Source organism: Helianthus annuus, chromosome 12 (assembly GCF_002127325.2).
Source record: "Helianthus annuus cultivar XRQ/B chromosome 12, HanXRQr2.0-SUNRISE, whole genome shotgun sequence".
NCBI classification, from domain to species: domain Eukaryota; kingdom Viridiplantae; phylum Streptophyta; class Magnoliopsida; order Asterales; family Asteraceae; genus Helianthus; species Helianthus annuus.
The window spans coordinates 106,199-115,325 of NC_035444.2; the positions used below are offsets into that span (position 1 = coordinate 106,199).

The 9,127-nt window shown below is 36.0% G+C and overlaps 1 long non-coding RNA gene across 1 annotated transcript; it reads left to right on the forward strand.

The window, feature by feature from the left end:
* The first annotated feature begins 5,824 nt into the window (after positions 1-5,824).
* Positions 5,825-7,828, forward strand: LOC110896257. Its single transcript, XR_002567787.2, has 3 exons — positions 5,825-6,212; positions 6,986-7,292; positions 7,507-7,828. It is a non-coding gene; the product is annotated as an uncharacterized LOC110896257 (long non-coding RNA).
* Positions 7,829-9,127: the final 1,299 nt, after the last annotated feature.

A 9,127-nucleotide genomic window follows, 5' to 3' on the forward strand; every position in this document is an offset into this window, starting at 1 on the left:
GCTTGTCGATATTTAGCTCACGAGTTCGACGTTTCTTTAAACAATCTAGTCTACTAATCCTACATCATGGTCCACCGTGGGGCTTGACCTCAAGGGTACGGATGCCATTTTAAAAACCTTTAGACTTTAGTCCCTTTCACAATTATGGAAGAGCTGGTACGTGATATGTCACATCTTCCTAACGAACACTTCACAGTAATCCATGACATGTTAAAGGAGGATGATCCAATTGTAGGATTAAGCTCGTATCTCTTGGACGATCTTTTCTGTATTCTTTTGCATCCTGTTAATCCAACATGTAGAGCAGATGAGATAGTAGCATTTTCCTTTCTTCCTTATTTCCAATCAATCCACTCGCCAACTCCACCATTTCTGTGATCGAAATTCGATATTCTTGACCATAACTCTGTTACAAACTGGCAGGTGTTCTACTGTCTCATCCTGTTGTGTACAACATTTACAACTCGTAGAGCCAACTGTTATGCCTCTTTGATGAAGATTCACAGCTTTTGGAATCCGGTATTGGAGGATCCGTCACATGAAGCACATAACTATAATTGGAATCCATCTGAGCTGAGCCACACAAAATCTTTGATTGTGATTGGAGTCTGTACTGCAGCCTGCATTAACCTTCTCAAGGGTGAACAGTAAATGAACCCGATGTGGGTGTCTGGCAACGAGCTCCAGTCATCCTCCACTTGTGCGTAACAGTAGTTCAACACCATACGTTCCAGATCAAATACGTCCAATGTTTCTGTTCTTGACATGTTGGATTTTTTTCGTGTTTCTCCCCATCAGATCTTTTAGCTATCCTATTGTCTGGGTGGCCTGGGGCTTATATAGTATTCCTTGGTCGTTAAAAAATAAATAGCTAAAAAATAGCTATATAACTTTTATATATTACCATTGAGTCTTTGACTTTTAGTAAAAGGTTAAAAGTTAAAAAGAACAAAACGGACACATCATAATATTTAGCCAATCAGAACGTAGCATGTGATATATTTCATTATTTGCGTAAATGGAGCACTTTTTTGCAATGTTTTAAAAACCGGTTTTTAAATCAAACCGGATTAGGCTAAAAAATGGTTCAACCGGTTGAACCAGGTTGTACCGAGCGGTTCAACCGGGTTGACTAGCTAACTCTTTAATTTTATAAATTACAACATCAACTCAAAAGTTAATCCAAAAATACATGATTACATATTAAAAGATGATTCAAAACTAAATCCATAATAAAAAATAATTCAAAAGAGAATCGAAAATCATTCAATTTTCCAACCTGCTCTTTTAAATGAAAGTGTACGATATGTTTAAGCCATTTGAGTGTTGAATACATCAAATTCACGATCACATAAAATATGAAATTCACTATTATCGCTATCCTAATCAACTAGAAGATAACTATTTCCATTTCATACAATGTTAAATAACAACTTTTAGTTACGAATAATCATAATATATAAAAATTACGTAAGATATGTAACATATATAATAAAAATAAGTAACAACCTAAACTAAAATAACCCTGGTCCGGTACCGGTATTACGTTTCAAACCGGTATACCGGATTTTACCGCCGGTACAAACCTTATGCCGTTTCACTTATTTACCGGGGTGTTTCGTACCGGATTTACATCTGAAAACGGTAACACCGGTATAACTGGCCGGTATTTACCGGTTTTTAAAACATTGTTTTTTTGTGTTTTTGATTGTAGTGTAATCTAATAATGCTATAATACTTTCCAATATATTTTTTTTTCTAAATATAGTAGTACCATACTCTGAAGTAAAATTTTAAGAAATACTCAATTGTGGTAAACTTTTTTTAGTTTTTAAAAAAACAGTATTGGAGTATTACAAAGTTATTGTTGGATTTGAAAAGAATAAAGGCAAATGGTTTCTTTTAAAATCTTTGCAATAGCATCTTTGCATGTGTAGGTTTACAAGACTATTTCTTTCGGAAGTTTGTTTCTCTACATCTCCTATTTTGGTTATTCGATCAGGGTGTATGCATCCTGGTCATATTTATATATAAATAGTTTATTTTTCAAACTAGTCTTTCGTATTTGAGTTTCATATTGGACGTACAAATTAACTGTGTAATGGCAAAAAGATAATTCACAAAGTTGAAGAATAGATTCATGCATGATGCATAGATCGGCCGGGGAGAAGACAAAAGTTGAGAACCTTTTTCATTGAAACGTTGTATATGTACGTTTATGTTGTTCTCGTTCTTTTCAAGATAGTATTGGTTCTAAAAGGAAAAAAAAATTGTGCGTCCTAGCACACATGGACTATATATATAGTTGTTAACTAATAATATAACTCTTGAATAGAAAAACACCCCCATGTTCAGTTTTATTAATTTGACATATAGATATAGATAGTGAATGAGAGTGGTTTGGCTTGTTTTGTCTAATGTAGATGGTCATGTTATGTTTAGGTGTCGGTCCATGTCGATGTCATGTAGTGTTTCAAAAGGTTTCCACTTCCGTTTTCAAGAAGAAGTTGTTTGGTACGTAGCCAATCAAGTATCATTGTCACAGGTACATCGCCCTTTTCATTTACCATACTTCACTTCACTTCAATTCAATTCCTTGGTTACAAATAAGATTTTCAGGGAGGTGAGATGACGTTAATTGATATCTTAACACCCACTCATTACAAGAAAACATATAATGTTTGGCATGGCATGATCGATTTTATTAAGAAACTATTACCTAATATTTTGGAGTTTCCACACATTAGGCCATACGGTGTGGCTTAACGCCACCCCGTCACCTCAACATTTATGGTGCTAACACCCGTGAAAGGGAAAGAAGGTGGGGTCCCCTCTTTTCAACAAATCAAATCTCTTCTCTTTATTATTTTTTTTTTATTTTGTTTAATAGGGGGTTTTAAACCATCGCATGCAAGTTAAAGCGAAGGGCTTTAAAGCCCCCTATGTGACGTGGGGTTGAGGTGGGCGCTGAGGTGGCGTGAAAAAGCCCCTAGAGGCTTTATACCACACCCTATAGCCTTATAATTGTTTTTCGGGGAAATGGACTGTACCGCCCCCAACTATGCAAAATTGGCCAATATCACGCTCAACTTTCACTTTGGCTCCCACCACCCCCAACTGGACACTTGGGTTGCTGTGTCACCCCGTCGTTAACCAGACACTAACTAGTTAGTTTTTTTTGCTGACATGGTTAATATATGTGATGTGGCAAGATGACGTGGCTTTTTTTAATCTAATTTAAAAAAAATATTCAGATTATAAAGCTCTCCCCCCTCTCTCTCTTTCTCTAAAATCACTCTTTCCCTCTCTCTGCCTCTCATCTCTCTCTTACTCCCTTCACTGATACGAAATGAAGATCTAACCAATGAACTGCTGCAATTCTTGATGAATATCCAAACTACAAAAAACCCCTAAAATTCAATAGATCTGGGGTTAAATGCCTTCAAATCTGAGCCCTACCAAAATTCGGTGGTGTTCATGTGTGCGGAGGAATAGGAAACTGAAGCTCCGGCGGTGTTTTGTGTGTGGAGGAATAAAAACGACACCAGAACAATCTGGTTCTTCTTTATCGTCGAATGAGAACTAATTTTGCAAATGTTTGGGCTAGGGTTCGTCTTATTCATGTGGTGGTGGAGGTGCTGTGGTGGATGGGTGTTTGTGGTGATGGTGGTCGTGGTGGTAGGGTTTGTGCGACGGAGATGTGATGGTGGTTGAAGTCGGATTTCAGGTGTGAGTTGTGAGGGTGGCAGTGGTGTACTGCTGAGATATGGTAGTGGTTGGTGGAGCTGATGGTAGGGTGGTGGTTGGTGGAGGTGGCAGGTTGTTGGTGGAGGCTACAGTGGTGGAGGGAATGAGGAGGTGGTGGAGTTGATTATGACGGTGGTGGAGTTGATTGTGGCGGTGGTGTAAGACAGAGAACTGGATGATTCCAGACAGATGATCCGGTGAAGTAACGAATCAGCATCCCTATAATCTCATTATGGCGGTAATCCTTTTAGCATTTGTATGATCGATCATCAACAAAGTTTCATCAGTCGTTATCTTCTCATTTCCCAGGTGAGAGTTAATATGATGATCTGATTCAAAGTGTTTTGGGCACATAAAAAGCCACAGTTAGGTGCTGTTTGTTTTTTGGCCAGAAGCACTTCTGGCCACTTATGTCTGCGTCGCGCAGACACGCGCAGACCTTTGGGTCCTGCAGCTTGTTTGTTTTCCAGAAGCACTTCTCACCTTTTACCTCTTCCCCACCTCTTCTCCACGCAGACATAAGCCCACCTCTTCTCACCTCTTCTCTCTTTCAACACACACACCACTCTCCACAGCCACATCTCCACCACCACCACATCCTCGCCACCACCTCCTCCAAACTCGCTGTCGCACCACCTGAAACCCACCATCGAAACCCTTGAAACCCCGTCGAACTCGCCGTCGAAACCCACCATCGAACCCCTTGAAACCCCGTCGCACCACCTGAAACCCACCATCGAAACCCACCTGAAACCCACCATCTCCGCCACCACCTCCACCAAACTCGCCGTCGCACCAACTGAAACTCGTCGTTGAACCACCTGAAAAATCACCGTCGAACCGCCTGAAAAATCACCGTCGAACCGCCATCTTTGTCCAAGCACCTTCATCTTCAAACACGTGGTGGTATGGTGGGTGAAGTCCGGCTGGTTTACATGGTTATGATAGAGAAAAAGATGGAAGATCTGATTTGCAGTTGATGTTAACGATGGATTATAACTTTATGAGATTTTAAAGGTTTAGATCTGGTTTTTTTGTTGTATGAGAGAGAAAGGGAAACTGGTATAAATGAAAGAGAGAGAAGAGTGTGTTGTGTGTGTTGTGAAGGGTTTGTGTAGAAGTAAAAAAAAACAAACCATCTTCTCCTTGCAGACTGCAGACCTTTGGTCCACCTCTTCTCCTGCAGATGCCTGCAGATGTGATTCGCAGACTGCAGACCTTTTGGGTCTGAAAAAACAAACACCACCTTAGTTTCTTTGACTGTATTGTGTTTTATGAAGGGTGAGTCCACGTAGATTAAAAAAAGCCACGTCATCTTGCCACATCACATAAAAAACCATGTCAGCAAAAAAAAACTAACCTAGTTAGTATCTGGTTAACGACGGGGTGACACAGCAACCCAAGTGTCCAGTTGGGGGTGATGGGAGCCAACTTGAAAGTTGAGCGTGATATTGGTCAATTTTGCATAGTTGAGGGTGATACAGTCCATTTCCCCTTGTTTTTCATGTGCTTTAATATTTTAGATAGATACCAAATATATAATACCAGGAAAACCCGTACGTATTGTTTAGTCTAAATTCATAGAAAACTCCAATATACTACGGATTTCATCTGTGACTAATTTTCATCGCCAATCGCTTTTACTACACAATCGGATTTATCTATGGAACTTTACTATTACTTTGGTTATCAAAGTTTTATTCGCATTTACTACGGAATCATTGCCACATAATTTAGCTACAGATTTTGTTTAATTTTTTTTATAGCTACAGATTTTTTTTGTTATATATATATATATATATATATATATATATATATATATATAGGGATAGGCTAATTATAAGGAGAAAACTCACTCCAGTTGACTAAACCCTGGAAACCTATATGTGTGGTTAGGATCGAACCACGTCATATGCACACCAAATGATAAGAAGGGTAAATGAGTCTTTTTACATTAGAGGGTAGAGAAGTATTAAGACATGGCAGACATCACTTTCAATTCACTTTCTGTCACTATTGTTTTGACATTTTGAACCATTTCTCAAATGAAGAACATATCACTTTCTCTCTCCTATTTTTTCTTTTTTGAAAGCATTTCTTAAAATGAAGAACAGATCCATGTTTTACCTTCTTTCCTTCTTATTACATGTTTTACCTTCTCTCCTTCTTATTACATTTCTCAAATGAAGAACAGATCCATGTTTTACTTTTTTGAAGCATTTCTCAAATGAAGAACATATTTTACCTCCCAAAAATCCAGAGAGATAGATGGTAAGAGAGAGAAGATCGGAGAGAGAGAGGCAATGAGGATCGGTGAGAGAGGCAGTGAAGATAGGAGAAAGATCAGAAGATCGAACGGGTGTTCCATACAACATCAGATTCAGATCTGGTTCAAGTGGTGGAGGTGACGGTGGTTCCTCCTGCCGGAAAACCACTTAGTAGCTACTTGGCGGTGGTGGTACATGGTTAGTTACTTGAATTCTTGTTTCCATTTTCAGGTCTCGATTTATTTTTGGAGATGATGTTTTTTTATCCTAGTTTTTCCTTTCTTAAATTGGCCTTAGATCTAGTGTTTTTAACAGAAATAAAGAAAGTTGGTCAAAAATGTGTTCACCGGAAAAGTTTTCCGATTGCTGTGAGACATGGAACAATATTTTGGAGAAGATGATCTTTTTAGTTAAATAGGGGCATTTCTGTAATTTAACAGGTCCACTAAAAAGTGTTGTTCCAAATAATTGGTGAGACGTGCACCTCTTTATCTTCAAAAACTAGTTGCACCATCTTCAATTTTTATTTTTGTTTTTCTTTATAACACTGTAACATATTTATTAATTGTGTTACATTGTTTTTTTATTTTCATCTGAACCGATACGGGTTCATATGAAATACTTAATATGCAATTCTGGATGAATCCGTATCTGTATTCGGTTTTTTTATCAGTTAATATGAAATACTTAATAATAATAAAATAATTTTTTTGTTTTACCACACTTATTATTTTACACTTATTTAAATTTTTATTAGGCTAGCTTAGCAATATGCGTTTATATATATAAGGATTAGATAAAATGAATATGAGTTGTGAGAACGAAAGGAACTATGGATTGTCCAAATTATATGAATTTTAGTTATATTATCTTTTTTGAATTTGACCCGACGCGACCCGATCCGATTCGCTACGAACCGAAAAAATATTATATATCGTTAGGGGTCTAAAACTCTTAATAATTTTCCGCAGCCTAGAAAAATTTCTTGGGTCCGCCACTGTTGATTTTTGTAGAGTGACGTGAAGCATGGTGAGGTTCATATGATGGTTCGATGTTTCAGATTACAGGGTCAATGTTGAACAACTGGTTAAGATCTGAAGCATTTTTGTAATTGCATGTTGCATTTTTTGCTCATGTAAAAAATGGGTCTTATTGTTCCAAATCTAAAAGATGATCTGAAATCCAAAAAGAGGATCCAGTTCCAAGATGCTACGATCCAAAAGATGCTCCAGATCCGGTTGAAGATGTTCGATGTTGAAGATGATATTCCATATAACGGTTCGATGTTGTTTTTTATTACTGATTTTTTTATTTTTTTTTTGTGTAAAATTCGTTTTCAGATATGAACAAATGGAAACAATTTGATTTAAGTTCTTATGTATTGGATTAAAATGTAAGTTACTTTCTTGTTTATTGTTATGATGATTGAACCCTGATTTTAATAAGTAAATGTATGTTCTAATTGTGTTTTATCCCCATTATTTTAATGTAGCCTAGCAACTGCCCTTTCATTGGTTGGGTCGACCCACCGATGTGCTTACGGTCAACTAGGATCATACCAGGTCTTTTGAGGAACATCAACAACCTGCAAGCTGAACTGTTTACCCGTGAGCAAGAAATTCGGAAGAAGAAGAGGGTTATATGGTTACTGATATTAGCGTTAGTGATTGGCAGCTTACTTGTTAGCATTGTTTGTTGTGATTAAGAAATAAGTGGTACTTAGTTGGATTATCCTTCTTAGTATGTTAATGACATTTGTAGTATGTACTTGTTGATGTTTGGTTGAATCTGAGAATTTTCTATGTTATGGATTTTTTGGTTTTATTTTTACCATGTTACATTTTTCCCCTGAGATTTATGTAGACTTTTGCTGTGTTGAATCTGAGAATTTTATATGTTATTGATTTTTTGGTTTTGTTTTTACCATGTTACATTTTTTTTCCCTCTGATTTTTGTACATTTTTGCTGTATCCGAGTTACATTTTTTTTCACTGAGATTTTTGTACATTTTTGCTCTATGTGTGTTTGATCATGTGCTTTTGTTGAAGGTTGCTTGAATATCTTTTTTTCCCCGACAACGTTGTATGTTTTTTTAGATTTAATCACATGACTCTTTTTTATTTATTATTTTTTCCCAAAGTGTGTAACTCATGTAAGCTTTTTTTTAAGATATCATCTTTTTTTTAAATCATATAATAACGACACGATTTTGTTTTTACATTGGTCGGTGTATTGAAAGTTTTTTGTTTATTCAAAGCCCAAATGTGTACGTGGTGGGGAATCAAAGTCTAAATAAACGCCCCTTTGTTTTTACATTGGTCGGTGTATTGAGAAATCCACAGCTTAATTAAAAAGTTTAATTTATTTTTTGTTTTATCAAATCAAAACCCTTATGAACAAAAGTCACATCATTTTTTTTCAACAAAATATTTTGTAGAAATTTTAAAACCCTAAAAACTTTCTTGTCGCATTGTCAAAACCACATGTTTATGTAACGTTTACATGTTTTATGTTATGTTTTTGTGTATAACATTTCTATGTATTATTTTATGCTGGTACATTTATCTTTGAAAAGAAGTTTAAAACGAGAGAGAGAGAGAGAGAGAGAGTATGGGAAAATGAGTAAGAGAGAGAAATTAGCAAAAGTTGACTAGTATAGTGTACTTCCATATAGTCACATCAGTCTTTATTAGGTTATCTTTTTCAATCACATTTTAATAGAAAAATGTGTATCTTTTGTTTCTTGTTAAAGTACACAAAGACTTTTTAAACATCATACAACCATTTACCCAGTATATAATAAATAAAAAGTGTTAATTACAAAATAAATTATTTTTTCATATGTTATATAAACCCCGCCACTTGCCAATTGTTGCATTAGCTATTTATCAAAAAGTAACAAATTTAACAAGACAATAGTTTATGAGCATTAATTTTACATATATCATGCCCCCCATAATTATGATACATTACATATGTATATCATAATAAAAACTAAAACAAGAAATAATGACATTATTATGATCACTCAAAATAGTAAGAATTTTATCTGACTACTCCCCTTGAGTTGCTATGTTTTTCCATTCGTTTACTTGTAACATAATATATCTTCA